Below are 18,029 nucleotides of genomic sequence, written 5' to 3' on the forward strand. Positions count from 1 at the left end.
TCAGGGAAGTGGGGTTCATTTCTGAATTGATTGCTGTTCCTGACACAGGGTTAGGGTACGTGGAAATTCACTACGGATTGGATGCTATCATGACTCGATGGCCATTAAGCAATTGGGTCTCCTCAATAATAGATACGTAGAGCAAAGCAGTCTGGAAGCATCTTTGGTAAGAAAGATGTGGTGATTCAAAGAGGGAGGGGGTTGCCTTTATTCTTTATGGTATTTTACGTCTGCAGCATGACTGTGAAAGAAACATTGTTTTCTATTGATTCTGCAGCTGGTTTTATCTGTGTCTGTCCTCCCAACCTGCTTTTTTACTTTTTTTCTACATTTTTTATTAAAGTTTATTGAGGTGATGTACCTTTTTACTTTTCATTCTGAGCTGATTTTTACTGTTTTGGTTTGGAATAGAAGTTTTAGTCTTCGACCTCCACCATTGATTATAGGGTCTTCAGGTTGGATGTCTATCTATCTCTCAATCATCTATCCATATATTTCACATGATGATTAGGGACGTAGCTCCTGGAGTCAGATTGCCTGGTTCCACCACTTGCTTATCTCTGAGGCCTGTGGCAAGATATTTATCATCTCTGTCTCTCAGTTTCCTCATCTGTAAAGTAGTTAAAAATAAGAGTGCTTGCCTCATTGGATTGTTGTGGAGATTAACAAAATAATACATGCGAAGTTCTTAGACCCGTGACTGGCCCTTAGTTAGAGTTCAATAAACACTAGTTCCTTTTTTTTAATTATTTTTTTTTAAAGGTAAGCTAACTTCTGATTAAAGATGACAGATTTACTGCATATATTTTCTCCTCTCTCTTCAAGTACCACTCTAACTAATAATAATTAAAATCTATAAACTGAGCAATGAAGAGACCAAGAGAGAGGTTATCAGCAGATGGGTGAAATCAACAAAATATGTGGAAGAAATGAGGCAGACGGAGAAGTGACAGCTGGTGAGACTGAGAACAGGAACCCAGAGCCTGGAAGAGAGAGTACCTGGGGGGAGATAGAACAGAGGAGGGGCTGCCATGCTCTGCTGAACCCAGTGCACTTGGGCTTAGGAAACACCCAGTGGAATGAAATCAGGAGTGAGACGTGAGCTTGGAAGGGGGATTTGCTGAAATCCTGACACAGAGCAGTGGATGCTACCCAAAACCCTGGCTCAAAACACACAGGAGCCACGCACCAACCTCCGCAGGACAATAAAACAACAACCCCAAACCAGAAACAAACAAAACCCCCGAACAAAAATACAATAAAGGGCTTTTTCCCTTGAGAAACTAAATGGTCCCAGAGAAAAGATACTCTCAAAATTGCATTTTGATGTCCCTCAGTGTAACTGCTGGCTCCCTACCCACCCCCAGCCTGAAGCAAAGCAAGTACATGTACACAGAACTCCCAAGCTGATGTTTTAAAATATGAATAGACAACCAAAGATAACCAAATATCTTAGAAGAGGAGAGAGAGAGAGAGAGAGAGAGAGCGAGAGAGAGAGAGAGAGAGAGTTGTAAGCAGATGGATAATTTAGAGAAAAGAGAATTATTCAAATTAATATCCTCAGAGATATTTACTAAATCGATTAAAAACAAAACAAAACAGGCCACAACTAAACATCAAGTGTGAGGATAGGAAAAGGGATTTAACTTTTAGAAATTACAAAATATACACATAAATGAATATATATATATATATATATATATATATATATATATGTATATATATACACACACACATAGATAGATATAAATGTGATACACACACAGACACACACACACACACATACAGCAGAGAGTTGAAACTCACTTTAAAAGATACTTCTCTTTACGGTATACTTTGATACTATAAAGTTCACGTAAGTTCACGAACTCATCCTAGAAAAAGTGCTACATATCTCATTGCTGAATATCACTATGGTCACCTTCGAAGTACTCCCCTTGGGAAGCTATGCATCAATGCCAGAGTCTAGTCCACCCTTCAAAGCAATTTGGGAACTCTTTATTTGGAATGGCCATCAGAGCTTTCGTTGTATCACCCTTTATGTCCTGAATGTCATCAAAATGTCTTCCTTTCCATTTTTCCTTTATCTTTGGGTAAAAAAAAAAAAGTCATCGGCGGCCAGATCAGGTGAGTAGGGAGGGGGTTCCAATACAGTTGTTTGTTTACTGGCTAAAAACTCCCTCACAGACAGTGCCGTGTGAGCTGGTGCATTGTCGTGATGTACGAGCCATGAATTGTTGGCGAAAAGTTCAGGTTGTTTTCATCTAACTTTTTCACACAGCCTTTTCAGCAATTCCAAATAGTAAACTTGGTTAACTGTTTGTCCAGTTGGTACAAATTCATAATGAATAATTCCTCTGATATCAAAAAAGGTTAGCAACATTGCTGCAACAAGTTTGGGAATTTGTCAGACCCCATAGTTTCAAAGTATTCAATGTATTCAAATATATACAATGTATTAAAATATTCATTGTATTAAAGTGTATCCATCTTTTCCTTTAGTTTGTGATTAGTGTCTTGTTACAAAACCACAAATCTTCTCTTTGAAATCATAGAATTCCTCTCGTGTATTTCTTCTAAATGTTTAATATTTTTATAATTAAGTTCGTAATCCATCTGAAATTTACTTTTGTGTATAGTATAATTAGGGACTTGATTTTTTTTCCCCATATGGTAAAAAATCAGCAATATCACCCCTCTCATATATCATGTTTTCATCTATGTATGGGATTCTCATATTTTGTTCCATTGATCTGTTTATCTATCCTTTCCTAATATGACACTGTTTTAATTACTCTAGTTTTATAATAAATTGTGATAAGAGAGAAAACATGCTGTCCCACTCGCATCACCAAACTTGTGCTTCTTCAGGAGGGTTTTGGATAGTCTTCACTCTTTGCACTTCAAATAGAATTTAGAGTAAGCTTATTACATTCCATGGAAAATCATGTTAAGCTTTTAATTGGCATTTCTTTAACTCTATAGATCAAGATGAAGAAAATGTACATACTTACAAAATTGATTTTCCTTTCCTACAAATATATGGTGTCTCTCTATTTCTTTAGGTCTTCTCCAATAGCTTTGAAAAAGTCATTAGAATTTTCTGTGTGAAGGACTTGCATATTTTAGAGTCATTCCAAGATATGGGGTTTTTTTCCTGCTCTTATAACTGGAAATTTGCAATTATATTTTTCTGTTTATTACTGGCATAAAAAATAAAATTAACTTTTGTGAGTTGATTTTATACTTGGCAACTTTGCTAAACTGTCTTAATAATTCTAATAATGAATCTAAAATAGATTGTTGGGAGTTTCCCATGTGGGTTTTCATATCATTGGCAAATAATGAGAGTTTTATTTCATCCTTTTTCATTCTTATATTTTTACTCTTCTTTTTCTTGCCTTGTTGAACTGGCTACAATCTTTACTACAATCTTTATTTTGTTTCTGTATTTAAAAGCAATACTTCTAATATTTTACCAATGATTAACGATGCTAATGCTGTACTTTTTAATTGATTTCCTTGATCAGGAAAAGAAATACCTACTATTTCTAGTTTACTAAGAGGTTGGTTTTATCTTTCTAAAACACTGTGTAAATGTTGAATGTCGTCTAATATTTTTTCTAGACCTTTTGAGATGAATAGCTCTTTAAATTGCAAGTAAGCTAAGTGATATTAAGATATTTTCCAATACAACTTCTTGGAATAGAATCTTATTCTTTTGAAAATAAACGTAGTTCGATTATCTTTGGATGTTTAACTTAGGATTGTTTCTTTTTTCATCTGTGTTCACAAATGAGACTGATCTGTAAATTTTCTTTTCCACAATGTCTTTGTGCAATTTGGGGATCCAGGCTCCTTCATCTCATAAAATGAATCCTGGAGTATTACCTCTTCTACCAACTTCTGTAAGAATCTGAGTAAGCCTAGATTATCTACTCCTAACTATTGAATACATGACAGAACTCACCTGTATAATTGTTTGGGCCCAGTGTTTTCTTTCTGATTCAATTTCACTAACAGTTATAAAACCGTTCCAATTTTCTATTTTATGTAGAGGCCATTGTTACCAGTTATATTTTTCTAAGAGTTTGTCCATTTCAACTAAGAATACAAGTTTATTGGCATAAAGGTACTTACAACATTCCCCTCTTATCTTTTATCTTATAGTTACCCCCTTTTCATTCCTGATATTGTGGTAGTGCCTTTGCTTTCCTGACCTGAAGCAGGTTTGCAGAACTCTGTTAATTGCTTTGACTGTTGACTCTATTTTATATTTCTTTTCTATTTCATAAGTGTTGCCCTTGTCTTACACTTTCACTCTTCACCTTAGTTTTCTTCTGGGGTTCTTTTTCTAACATTTTTAGTTGGCTATTTAATCCAATTTAATTATTTGATGTTCAGTCTTTCTCCTCTTCTAATACAAGCAGTTTAAGTATAAATTTCCCTCAAATTTTTACTTTAGTTTTGAAATTTAACAATTTTTACTGTTTAGATTTTAAAATATTCTAATTCACATAATTATTTATATTGCAGCCCTTTAGATATTTAGAGATCTGTTTTAAAATTTCCAAATATATGGCTTTTAAAAAGTAGGTGTGTTTTTGTTATTGAGTTTTAGCATAATTGTTCTAGGATCAGCTAATAAGCTCTGTCTGATATTAACTCTTTGAAATTTGTTGAAAGTTGATTTATGATTTACAATGGTAGTTGATACTTGATTTTTTAGTATATAAATACAAAAGAGTGTTTTTTCTTTAATTATTAAGTATAGTGTTTAATATATGTCCATTAGGTCAACCTTGTTAATGATTTTTATGTTATGATATTTTTAGAAAGGCAAAGACTGGAGAAATTTACCTTTCAAACTTCCTTTATTAGTAAATGATTCACAACATGCTTCAGCAAACATAGGAGTCGGCTATGACAGAGGAAAGCCTAAGACCTGGACAAGAATGCCTCTTACTCAGGAAAGCAGGATGAGATCTGTGCATCAGGTCTCGCGAGCAGACAATACCCCCTGTGGAGCAGGACATTGAGGGCTCCATGAGGAAGGCTGTCAGTGAACAGCACAAGAGGCCCTATACCGACCTCAAGACTGGGCAAATTTGACCCAGAACAAACTCTTGTGCACTAAATATGCCAAAGCCAGAGTCCATTGGAGCTGAGGACTTGGAGTTTATCGGGGTATCCAGAGCACATGGCCAAGGCTGCATGGGTTTGTCTCTGTGGAGGAGAGCCAGTGGACAATATGTGGATTGTGGGGAAGCTGACTACACCTTCACGGGCCTGTAACTGGAGCAGAGGTCACACAGATACAGGTTTTGCACTCCAAATTAACTCTTTTGCAAATCAAATTCATCCTTTTACAAATCAAATTCACCCTTTTGCCAATTAAAGTCATCCTTTTGCAGATCAAATTTTTCCACAAAAATGTTTTCTTAATCTTTGTAGTAAAAATAAAATTCAATGTTATTTTTTAAATTAAACATTTTATTGCATGTATTTAATAATAAACATAAAATACTTATTTAACATAGGAAATACTTATTTACTTATTTATTTACTTGTAGCTTCATTTATAATGATTTTCCTGCTGCTGCTCGTGGTAATTTTATATACATATTCATAAAATAATTATGACAATCTGTAGGAGTAATAGTTGCAACAGAATGATTAATAACATCTAAATGTTCAGGGTTTGATGGAGCAACCAAAAAATTTTTTGCATAGAACTTAATTTTTGAAAAATGAAGGCATGATCGAAAGTGAATACACCATCTCGTGTGACTGTGCCAATGGTTAGAGGATGAAATATTTCTCTAATTGCAGCAATAAACATATTCAGGAAAAGGTGTGGCATGAAGTAATTGTGCATTTTACAGTTACTTCAAATATTTTTTGCGAATTTTTTTATAAATTATTGCAGAAATTGGCTGAAGATAATCTGGAGGAAAGGTGGTTTTGTTTTGGACAATGTAAGCCTCCACAAAACCCAGGAAGTACGTGATCTTGTTGGTCAGACAAGACACACTTTATTATTTCTACCACCAGTATATACTCTCCAATGATGAAGTTTTTTTCAAAAATTAAGTTCTTTGCAAGAAATATTTTGGCTGATCCATCAAACCATGAACATTTAGTAGATGTTATTAATCATTCCATTGCAACTATTACTCCTACAGATTGTCATAATTAGTTTTATGAATATGTCTATGAAATCACCAAGAGCAGTGGCAGGAGAACCGTTATAAGTGAAGCTACCGTGTCTCCCCGAAAATAAGACCTAGCCAGACCATCAGCTCTAATGCATCTTTTGGAGCAAAAATTAATATAAGTCCCGGTCCTATTTAACTATAAGACCGGGTGTTATATAATATAATATTTATATTAAATATAAATATATATAATATTTATAGTATTTATATATACTTATATATTTATATATAATATTATTTATTACTATATTATTATTTGTTATTATTAATAATAATTAGTAGTAGTATTATAATAATACTATAGTATTATTATAGTATTTATATATATTTATATAGTATTATTTATATAATACTATATATATTTATATTATGCATAAATATATATATAATATAATATAAGACCTGGTCTTATATTAATTTCTGCTCCAAAAGATGCATTAAAGCTGATGGTCTGGCTAGGTCTTATTTTCGGGGAAACAGGGTACAAGTAAATAAGTGTTTCTAATGTTAAATAAGTATTTTATGTTTATTATTAAATACATGAAATAAAATGTTTAATTTTAACAATAACAACATTGGATTTCTTTTTGCTACAAAGATTAAGAAAACATTTTTGTGGAAAATTTGATCTGCAAAAGGATGACTTTGATTTGCAAAAGGGTGACTTTGATTTGCAAAAGGGTGGATTTGATTTGCAAAAGGGTGAATTTGGAGTGCAAAACCTGTAAATGCCGGCATTTCTAACCGCATCAAGGGTGGTCTTCAAGCCTCTAAAGTGAATGTACCTGGAGTGCACGCACAGAAGCTCCATAGGGTGATGGTAGAAACTTTTCAAACTATTTATCCCATTCTTTTAACTTTTATTTATCTCATTCTTTTTATTTCTTTTGTGTGTGTATACCAGAGTGCCAAAAAAAAAATGTATACACCTTTTAAGAGATGTCATCTTAAAATGTGTATACTTTTTTTGTCACCCTCTGTATATATTCTAATGTACATAATAAATTAGTAAAGTAAGAAATGTATATGAATGCATGGGATGTATGTAAAACACACACACGCGCGCGCGCAGAGTGCATGTGTCCTCCGATATTTCTAGCTGGTAATAATGGATACTTGGAAACAGAAGCCTGAGAAACAACAGCTATGCAGGGGAAAGGTAGTTAGATACCCTCCCAAAGTCAGATAGAATAATGATAGCAACTTTGTTGCACAGTGATTGTGTGCCTGGTGCTATGCCTGCTGCTTTTAATTGATTCTTTCAGTTAATCCTCAAAACAACTTCAAGATGAATACTATTTTTCTTGTTGTACAGGTAAGAAAACAGGCTCAGAAAGGTTAAGCAACTTGCTTCAAGTCACGTAAGACATCACAAGTTCAGAATTCAACTCAAGTAATTAGAGTACGTGCTCTTTTCATTATCTTCAGCAGCCTCCCTTAGCTGAACGTTTGCTTTACAAATTCCATCATTGCTACTGTTATGGGTTGAATGGTATCCCCTCAAAATTCATATGTTGGAGTCCTAACCCCTCATACCTCAGAATGTGAACTTATGTGGAAACAGTAGCATTGCAGATGAAGTCATTAGTTAAGATGAGGTCATATTGCAATAGATTCCGTCGTGTGCGGCCGGCAGCCAGCGTGAGCTGCCGTGAGCAGCTGTGAGCGGCCGGCTGACCGACTGCCTCAGCCGGGGGGAGCGCAAGGCTCATAATACCAGCATGGGCCAGGGAGCTGTGTCCTACACAACTAGACTGAGAAACAACGGCTTGAACCGGAGTGGGGGGAAGAGGAGGAAGAAAAGGAGGGGAAATAATAATAATAATTCTTAAAAAATTATCATTAATATCCCTGGAACCATAAGGAAATTTAGCAACCATGAATCAAGAAAATGATGTTATGTATTTAAAAAGAAGGATTTTGAAAACAAGAGAATGTTCTTGTAAAATACAATATGATAACAGATATATATCAGAATAATCTTCTTTGGCTCTGTCTCTCCTGCCTCCCTCTTTCGTCTTATAAGAATGCTTGTGATTGCTTGGGAACCACAAGATAATCCAAGATAATTTCCCCAATTCAAGATCCTTAATTTAATCACATCAGCAAAGTCACTTTTGCCAGGTAAGGTAACATATTCCCAGATTCTGAGGATCAGGATGTGGACATCTTTGGGGGAACCATTATTCTGCATGCTACAGGGGCCCTTTTGCATGGGATTTCAAATGGCTACAGTCTATTTCTCCTCTCTGAACTGGCCACCTCTGCCTTCGGTCCACAGAAAACTCACATTCATTGCCTGACAGAATCTGAGCAACTCTCCTTGGCTTGCTCCACTCCCAAAGCAGCTAGCTAACTGGCCTTACCTCTCCCCTGGATTCCACAGGTAGAGTCAGTCTTCGCCCTAACTTCAAGGAACACACACATTCTAACTGGTCAACCAAAAACCATGTCATTGTTTGAGGCACAAACACCACCGGGCTCCTTTACTGGGAAAGGTCTGTCTCAGCACAGCCCTCTACGAAGAAATCAGCTTCACTGTCTCCCAATCTCTACCCCGAGGCCTCTCACACCCTCAGTGTACTGCAGGACTCGCCTCACTGGTTCTCTTCATGGAATCTTCTGCAGGCCTGCCTCTCATCTCACTCTGGGATCATTTATCTCTTGTATTGTGGTGATTCAGTTGAAATATCTAACTTAATCTGCTGTTATGAAAACAGTAAGGAGAAAAGTAGGCAGAGGACACAAAAAGACAACTCACAGAAGAATAAGTACAAATGATTAATACTCGTTTAAAATTCATTCTCCAAGTGATGAAATATATTCAAATTAAAATAAGATGCCATCTTCACTGATGAACTGAGCAAGGTCCTAAAGTTTGGTGACACCCTGAGAAGGACTGCATAAGTCTTTCATACACTGCTGAGGGGCATGTAAATGTTTTGGATGACAATTTTTCAACACGCATCAGTATTTCAAATGTATGTTTGATGAACTCATCAGACAGTGTAGAAAGATAAATGAATAAGGATATTTATTGAATCATTATTTATATTAACAAAAGTGATTGATTATTAACCAACAAAGGACTGGTTTAATAACTCACAGTCTCTTTATATAATGTAATACTTTGTCACTATCTGAAGTGATGTCATAAATGATTAAATAACATCAGTAACTAGTCTGGACATATTGGCAAATGATAAAACATGACTTGAAGAACAGTTTTTACAGAATTAATTTTGTGGGAAAATATATATGAGAGATAAACATTCAGATGTTAAAATTGGGTATCTTTATTTGGTGGGGTTATGGATAAGTTTTAATTTTCTTCTTTGCTTTTCTGTATTTTTAAAAATAAACTGTGATACTACACTATAACTTTTATAATAATATCTATTTTTAAAATAATGAACAGTTTGTTCCTATCTCCTCAGCACAGCTGTCTTGGGAAATTGGTTTTGATGTAAGTGGAGCTGTTGGGAGTGGTACCAGGGTCTCTCTCGCTATAAGACGGGAGCAGGACATGGAAAATTGCCCAGCAAGGATAGGAGGAAAGAAACTCCCTGTCAGGACTAGTAAGGGCAGGGAGGGTGAGCACTGGCTCAGACAGGTTTCTACAGCCAGTGCTCTATTAATAGACGGTATGCCTGCCCCTCAGGGGCCCCAGTCAGCTAACTCTGGTTCTGTGCCCAGGAAGGAGAGAAAAGAGGGTATTCTGTGTGAGCTTCCAAGGGCTGGTTAAGGAGAGGAAAAAAGCGTGTGAAACAATTGCAACAGCATGCGGTAATAAATTCGAATTCAGATAGAAGTCTTTTGATACACTGGCCGGATTATGTAAGTGGTAGGAATGGGGCAGAGTAAACAATCCGAGTTCTGAGAATTTCTTGAGGAACGGTGGGTGCAATACCTGGATGAATAGACACTTAGGTTCTAGCCAAAACACTAGCTCCTTAAGGAGCGCTCTATGCTTCTTATGAACATTAGGTTCTCATCAAATGTTTACGGAAGGGAGGGAAGGAGGAAGGGAAGAAGGGAAAGGAAGAGAAGGAGAGGGGCGGGGAGGGAAGCGGAATGGAAGGGAGAGGAGGGGCGGGGCGAGGAGGGGCAGGGAGGGGAGGGGGAAGACATTTCAGGTGGCAGGTCTGGCTGAGCCAGTGCTTCTCAAAGTGTGGTCCTTAGACCAGCAGCGTCCACATCACCCGGAAACTTGTTAGAAATGCTAATTCTCAGGCCCCACTCCGATCTGCTGAATCAGAACCTCTGGGGGTGGGACCCAGCAATCTGTTTTAACAAGCCTTCTGGTGCTTTTGATGTAGCTAGTTTGAGAACCACAGGGCTGAGCAAAAGCGTGGAAGCTGGCCTGAGCAGGTTGTTGACTAAGGAGACTGGCTTTGCTGGAGTAAAGAAGCCACAGCTGGGATTGATGGAAGACCAGGTGCAAAATATAGGAAGTGGGAAGGCTCTGTATTATTAGAGGTAAAATAAGCAACTTTTTCCCTACAAACAACATGGCTGGTATTTACATCATACTAATATAAAGGAAATGTGTCTCTTTTTTAATTACCCATATTATCTCCTCATCAATTAGCTTAATATTTCCTCTGTTTCCTTATAGTTTTGTACATAAGCACAGAAAATGTTTACAGTTATAATGAAGTCATGCATGCAATTTTGAGGTTTGATTTGCTTACTGGAGCATTTTGTAGGGGATTTTTGATACCTTGTAATCAATGAGTTAAAATTTTTATTGTGCTTTGTGCTGCTGTATTTTATATCTTACCTTTTCCTAGACTATGTCTGGAGGTTGTTACAGCAGAACCAAATAATAAAATTATCAAATAATTTAAAATTTCAACAGCTGAGGTCAGGATCAAAGACAAAGGCACTTCAAAGTAAACAGTCAGGACCAGTTTTTGTCACCTCAAAGACTTGATAAAGTATGCTTGGGTGGGGCAGAGCTGCAGAGAATTAGAAGAAAAATGTGTGTCACTGGGCCCTTGCCTCATCCACCCTCTCCCCCAAGACCTGTGAGTGAGGCATGAACCACCTTTCTGAAAAGAGCCTGGAGAAGTGACAAGAGTGGCAGAGGTCCTTCCGCTTAGCACCATGTAGCAGCAGCAACGACTCTATGACCAGCTAAGACATGAGGACTCAACCAACCTCTCACAGGCCAGGAGTTATTTGATGATACAGCTCACCCTTGAACAACACAGGGGTTGGGTGCCAACACCCACATAGTCAAAAATCTTCAGTCTCCCTCAGTATCCGCTCGGGAACGGTTCCAGGACCCTAGGGTGGGGGTGGGGGGACGGAGAAGGGGGTAACAAAATCCGTGGATGCTCAAGTCCCTCCTATAGAATGGTGTAGAACAGTGCATACAGTCGGCCATCCACATCCATGGACTCCCAACTGCGAATTGAAAATCGTTTTTGATCTGAGGTTTGTTGAATCCACAGATGCGAAACCTGAAGGTATGGAAGGCTGACTTTATATTTATTGAAAAAAAAAAAAATCCGCAGATAAGTGGACCCACATACTTCAAACCCGTGATGTTCAAAGGCCAACTGTACAGACCAGATGTGGCTAAAACAGAGGCTGGCTGAGAAACTTCTGCATTAGGGAACAGAGGACAGCCCAGTTTCTGCACGGATCGATGACCAAAGAAGAAAGAAATCAATGGACATCCTGGTGGATGACAGCAAGAACAGGTAATGACAAAGTACCAGGCACAATGCCAGAGGAAAGCAAGCAATTGGGGGAGGGGCTGACAACACGACTAAATTGCCTGAGATGCCCCAGAATCAGCCCAATGGAGCATACCAGGGCATAACAGTGTAATGGGGCTTGGAAAACCAAGTCTTACTATAGAACATTAAACAAAGTTACATTTTTGGCACAACTGTGTAGTCTAAGCTTTATACTTGCTACAATGACATAAGAATTTCTTTTCATGTCTTGCAAAAATAGTTATTATTTTAATTGATCGTATCCCCGTGAAGTGATTGTACTATATTTTATTTCATCCTTCCCCTATTTTTAAAAATTAAGATAGTTTCAATTTTTAAAAAAATTTTTTTTTAAACTTTTATTTATTTGAAGTGTGTTTTTCCAGGACTCATCAGCTCTAAGTCAAGTAGTTGTGTCAAGGTAGTTGTGGAGGGCGCAGCTCACAGTGGCCCGTGTCAGGATCGAACCAGCAACCCTGGTGTTATGAGCATCGCACTCTAACCAACTGAGTTAACCGGCTGCCCCTCAATTTTTTAATATAATAAAAATTAACAAAAACAATTATTCCACAACATTTATTCTCCACCTACAGTATGCCAGATTCTGGACTAAGCACCAGAAATTCAGAGGTGAAAAATACACCATCCTCCATTGTCTGGTGTAAAATGATCATCACACAGCAATCTGAATGGGAATATTATATATATAAACATGTATAACTTGTCTTCTTTTAAATTATTTCCTTAGAATAAACTCCAAATAGTGAGATTCCTCGGTCATATTGACAAATGGCTTCATATCAAATACTACAATGAAGCAATGATATTTCTGTTATATGATACACATAATATACTTTGATTCTTATATGTGCAGGAAATATTTTCCAAACCTTTTTCTTTTCCTTTTTATTTATTTACATTTGGGGGGGGTAGATTTTAAAAAGTATTTTAATTTCTCTTTTCCTATTTTATTTCTTCCATAACTTTAAAGCTTTGAAAGTGACTCTTCTAGAAATATGATACTGATTTTTTTTCTGCTAGTTTTTAAAAAATGCTTTGATTTCTCTTCAGCTGTACAATTAATTAATTCATCTGGAATTTATTTTAGCAATTAATTGGAGCAGTCTATTCTCTAAATTGTTAGCTAAGACTATTCTTCCTTTACTTATTATTTGGTGACACCTATCAAATGTAAAATTCTCACTGTTATAGGATTATATTTTTTGAGATATTATACTTGGTAACACTGAGACTCTGGTTAGCCTGTGACTCCCGTACATTGAGTTAATGACATCCACAGCTTCATGAGGAGGGAAGAACCATCGAGAATGGAGGAGCTACTATGTGATTTTCTAGGCTATGTTGAGAAAATGGGGAAAAAAAAGAGTTGAAGAAGTTTTAGATAGAGCTTAGAGAACTAATGCTAGAACAAGTCACTGATCTGATAGGAACGTGGAATAAGATGGTTCTGAAGTTCCCATGAGGGTTAGAAGAGAGGAGAACAGATCACCTAAAATGTTCTGACTGCCTTCCTCACCCCGGGATGGAACACAGACAAAAGGTGTGGCAGGCTGAAGGTGATGGATAAAATGACCAATCAGATAGAATTGGAGAATCTGAGAACTTCAGGGGCTGGTGTCCCGAACAAGTTGGGTAGAGTTTGGGGTGACGACAGGCCTCACAGAGAAACCCTTCACTGGTGGGATGCCAGGTCTGACCTGATCCCTGAGAGGGGATGGCAGTGACTAAAGCAGGTGAGGACAACTGCTGAGAGGCCACGCACCACAGCATGCTGGAGAGAAAACAATTTATAGTTTCCTGGTACCCAGGAAGATGTGGGATAACTGAGAGGCCAGAAGAGACCTACGTTCTAAGTAAGGAAGCTCAGAGTGTGGCCTTCTTGTCACCAGAGGCAATGGCAAGGACCAGGGTATGGGTGGCAGATGCCACTACCATGTTTCCCCGAAAATAAGACCTAGCTAGACAATCAGCTCTAATGTGTCTTTTGAAGCAAAAATTAATATAAGACCTGGTCTTATTTTACTATAATATAAGACCGGGTCATTAATATTATATTATATTATACGAGGTCTTATATTAATTTTTGCTCCAAAAGACTCATTAGAGCTGATTGTCCAGCTAGGTCTCATTTTCAGGGAAACACAGTATGATGCCCATGGTCCAGCTCAGACCAACTTCATGGTCAGGTTGGATGATATCTCAGCAGAAGGTACTGAGGATCAGGGGAAATCTAAGCAATGTCACTGCACCCAGATCCCATCCTGCAAAGACGGGAAAGGGACCCCTTCAAGCTGTCAGGAGTCTGAGCTTTGAATTAACTGCTTTACCTAAAAGAAGTCTGCAAATGAAAGAAGTTGTTATCATCAGTCATCAGGTTGAATATCTTGCCAATGTCACCTCGTCCCTGCTATCAACAGAAGTTAGCATCCAGAAGAAAAGGCAATTATCAAACAAAAATGTTAATTTTATATTTGAGTGATATATGAATTTTGAAACTAACACCACCAAACACACACACACACACACACACACACACACACACACACACACACACACTTGAGGCCCTCTCTGGGCTTTTCTTTCCTTTATTGATTTAAAATGTATCTTTAAAGTCAGAACAAAACTTTAAATGGGGTATGTTGTGTCCATAGGTAATACAGAAAGAGATCTCCTTTTCCCCTCTTTTAATAGGTATAGTCGGAATTCCTTTTTACTCTGTATCAGAGGAACTCGAAACTCTTTCTTGTGGCATTGTTAGCCTTGTGTGAGGTGGTGATGGTCAGGGGACTAGTATAGAAAGCTTCATGCTGAGAGTAGATGTAGGGGAGTGGGACAATTTGGGAAACTCTGACAGATTTCCCTCCAGAGAAGACTTGCATTGCATACGAGTGTCCTGGTTTGCCTGGGATAGTCCCAATTTACACCTGCTGTCCCAGCACAATGATTAAACGTTTTCCTTTTCATTGTCAAGAGTCCTAGTCTAAGCAATGTTATGTGGTCACCCCAGCCGTGGCGTCATTCTGCCACAAGGTGGCAGCATCTGCCCACAGTTGAAAAAGTACTGTAGCTTGCTGACAGTTCCAGAATCTGCGGCAGAGAAAATGGCTCCTTCATTAACCCAGGACAGGGCTGAAGATATAGTACCAGACTAATGAAATGAGGGTACCTTAGAATGTAAGGACTTGTAAGGGGATCACCTTGTCCATCCCCTGCCATGGGGTAGACCGTACAACCATACCTGGCAGCTGTGAGAAAAGCTGTCATGAGGGTGGGGCATCTCTCTGCAGGTGATTAGACTTGGTTCAAGCATTTCCTGCGTGACACCCAGGGAAGGGTCCTGTCCACCAGCAGTTTCTGAGATCCTCACCTCTACTAGTCCTTGCACTGAAGGTGCTGACTGCTTAGATATGTCCAACTGGCCCATGAAGAAGGTGTCCATTTTCCAGAATGTCCATTTATTGGAAATGGTGTCATTAAAGACACAATTAGTTAAAATGAGACCATACAGAGTAGAGTGGGCCCTTAACCCAACATGACTGGTGTCCGTGTAAGAAGAGAAAAGATAGAGATTGGAGTGATGCTGCCACAGGTGAGGGAACGCCCGGGGATACCAGAAGCTAAAAGAGGCAAGGATGAATCCTCCCCCAGAGGCTTCAGAGGGAGCATGGCCCTGCCCACCCCTTGGTTTTGGACTTTTAGCCTCCAGAACTGTGAGAGAATAAAGTTCTGTGGTTTTCAACCACCAAGTTTGTGATACTTTGTTACAGCAGCCCTAGGAAATGGAAGCCCTCCTCTCTCTAACTGTTACCAGCCCCAATATGTTAGTACCCATGGCCGCACAACATTGCTACCATATAGTTAGCAGGTTAAAACAACCCGCATTTATTATCTCATGGTTTCTTTGGGTCCAGAGTCCCAGCACAGCTTAGCTGAGTTCTCCGCAAGGCTGCAGTCAAGGTGTTGGCACGACTGGTTTCCCACCTGAGAGGTCAGCTGGGGAAGGAGCCACTTCTAAGTTCACATGATGATTGGAAGTGTTCAGGTCCTCGTGATTGCTGGACTGAGAGCCTCAGTTTCTTGCTGGCTGTAGGCCAAACACGGACCCTGTTTCCTTGCCACAAGGCCCTCTCCATATAGCAGCTCACATCCTGGCGGCTGGCTTCAGCAAAGCCAGCAAGGGAGAGAGTGCCCTCGCAAGACGGCACCACAGTCATATGCATCTTAATCACGATGTGACCTCTCTCGTCACCTTTGCTGCAGTCTCTTGGGGAAAAGTAAGTCACAGATTGCACGAACACTTCAGGAAAAGTCATGAACACTAGCTGGTAGGGTCACGAAGGTCACACCCTATAAGGAGGGTGGACAACAAATCCTCTGGGAGCTAGGTTTCCAGGCTGAATTTTCAGGGGCTCAGTCTCGACAGCTCTCCTTAGTCATTGTTTCCCACACATCCAAAAGGTAAAACATTATTTCTTCCTCTTCATTCCCAGATTGGGAGCAACTTCTGACTGGTCTGTGGCGTGACCCCATTCCCTGCCCCCTTTCTCCCTGCTGCCAGTTGAACCATGACATAGAAGGAGGCCCCTAACTCCTGGGGCAGGGGCAGAGAGTGAATGTGACAACAGGCTGGTCCAGGTCAAGGACAGGCTGTGTTCTTGCAGACTCTGTTGGGCGTTATCTTTCCTCGGGGATGGAAGGAGCCACTGCTCACACTCGTCCCCTGCTCCTTACCTCTGCTACGAGGCTTGGAGTCAGTCCCCCTTATGGCAGAGACAGTCCATGTTTCCAGATTTTCCCACCCTCCTTTGCAGTTAGGCTGGGGCTACCTGACTAAGTCTAGCCAAGTATGTTTGATGTGGCATTTCTGGGATGAAGAAATTAAAAGCCAGTGTGCCTCCTCCTTTCTTCCCTGACTCACTTTAACCTTATCCCCAACCTGTCAGCACAGGTCCCTGGGGGCTTCTCCTTGGCCCAAGAACAGAACCACCCATCTCAAAATAAGCCCCACTTAAATTCTCTCTGCTTCCCCAACTCCCTTTCAGGCTATTACCTTCCTTTCCTTAACACCAGAGGGTGCTTTAGGACTGGCACCATCCAAAACTACAGTTCAAATTTTCAGCTCATTCAGCAGCTGGCAGGGGCCAGCTGGTGGCTGAACTTGAACTTGGAGCACATGACTTTGAACAAGGAGATGGGCTTCTCACCCATCAGAATGGGCAGCCAACCTTAAGTGTTGCTCATACACTCTCCTATCCAGAACTGTCCTTAAGCACTTTCTTAGAACCGTATTCCTTCCCTTCTTAACAGTCAACATTTGTAATTATATACTTGTTTCTATACCGATCAGTTTGCTATCCCTCTCTCCCACTAAACTATAAGCTCTATGCAGAGGTACGTACCTGTTTTGTTCACTATTTATTTCCAGCACCCAGCATAGTGTCTGGTGTATTTTTGATAAATACTTGAGGACTCAAAATTAATCCCTCTGTTTCTTCCTTACCCTCCCTTCACCCCCAACCCCCGAGACCACTGGACATCAACCTGACCTTGTGCTGCTCATCAGTACCATCCCCACCTCATCATCATCTTTGTTATTGTCACAATTTCTTGACAGGTTTTCATTTTTCCAAATGTTTGTTCTCCAATACATTTTGCCAATCCACTACCCTGCTCAAAAAACTTACCCACAGGTTCAATTTCCAACTGCTTTTAAGACATACTTATGAACAAATTCATCTAGAAGGGAGCACCTTGGGGGGTGGGGGTGGGGGAAGGTGCTTTCCTTAGGCTCCAAGATCCTTATCTATATAGCAGGAGAGTAATGCTGACTTAGGGGGATGGTTGCGATGCTTAAATGAGACCATGGCAGGTAGAGGACTGGCAGAAAACAGACATTCAATAAAGGATGCATATTCGCATCAATAGTCTTCTGTGATTTTAGTCTAAGGGAGTGGGGGCTGTTCAGGTGAGGACTAGTTCAAAGGCTACTGAGGGAAGAGGGATTAGATTTAATTTAATCTAATGTTGCTCTTTCTAGAAGCTATAAGCATTACCAACGAGT

General features: G+C 39.2%; 1 protein-coding gene and 1 long non-coding RNA gene across 2 annotated transcripts in view; one reads left to right on the plus strand and one right to left on the minus strand.

Moving 5' to 3' along the window:
- The window catches only part of LOC117014358 (uncharacterized), a 63,261-nt gene that overhangs the window by 17,583 nt on the left and 27,649 nt on the right, over positions 1-18,029 (minus strand). The gene's annotated exons all lie outside the window — the stretch shown is intronic.
- The window catches only part of FCAMR (Fc alpha and mu receptor), a 47,713-nt gene that overhangs the window by 6,688 nt on the left and 22,996 nt on the right, over positions 1-18,029 (plus strand). The window contains exon 2 of the mRNA XM_033092118.1: positions 11,678-11,929. The gene's annotated coding sequence lies outside the window, so the exon portion shown is untranslated. The remainder of the gene's footprint in view (positions 1-11,677; positions 11,930-18,029) is intronic.

The sequence above is a fragment of the Rhinolophus ferrumequinum genome, chromosome 22, assembly GCF_004115265.2.
Source record: "Rhinolophus ferrumequinum isolate MPI-CBG mRhiFer1 chromosome 22, mRhiFer1_v1.p, whole genome shotgun sequence".
Classification (NCBI taxonomy): Eukaryota; Metazoa; Chordata; class Mammalia; order Chiroptera; family Rhinolophidae; genus Rhinolophus; species Rhinolophus ferrumequinum.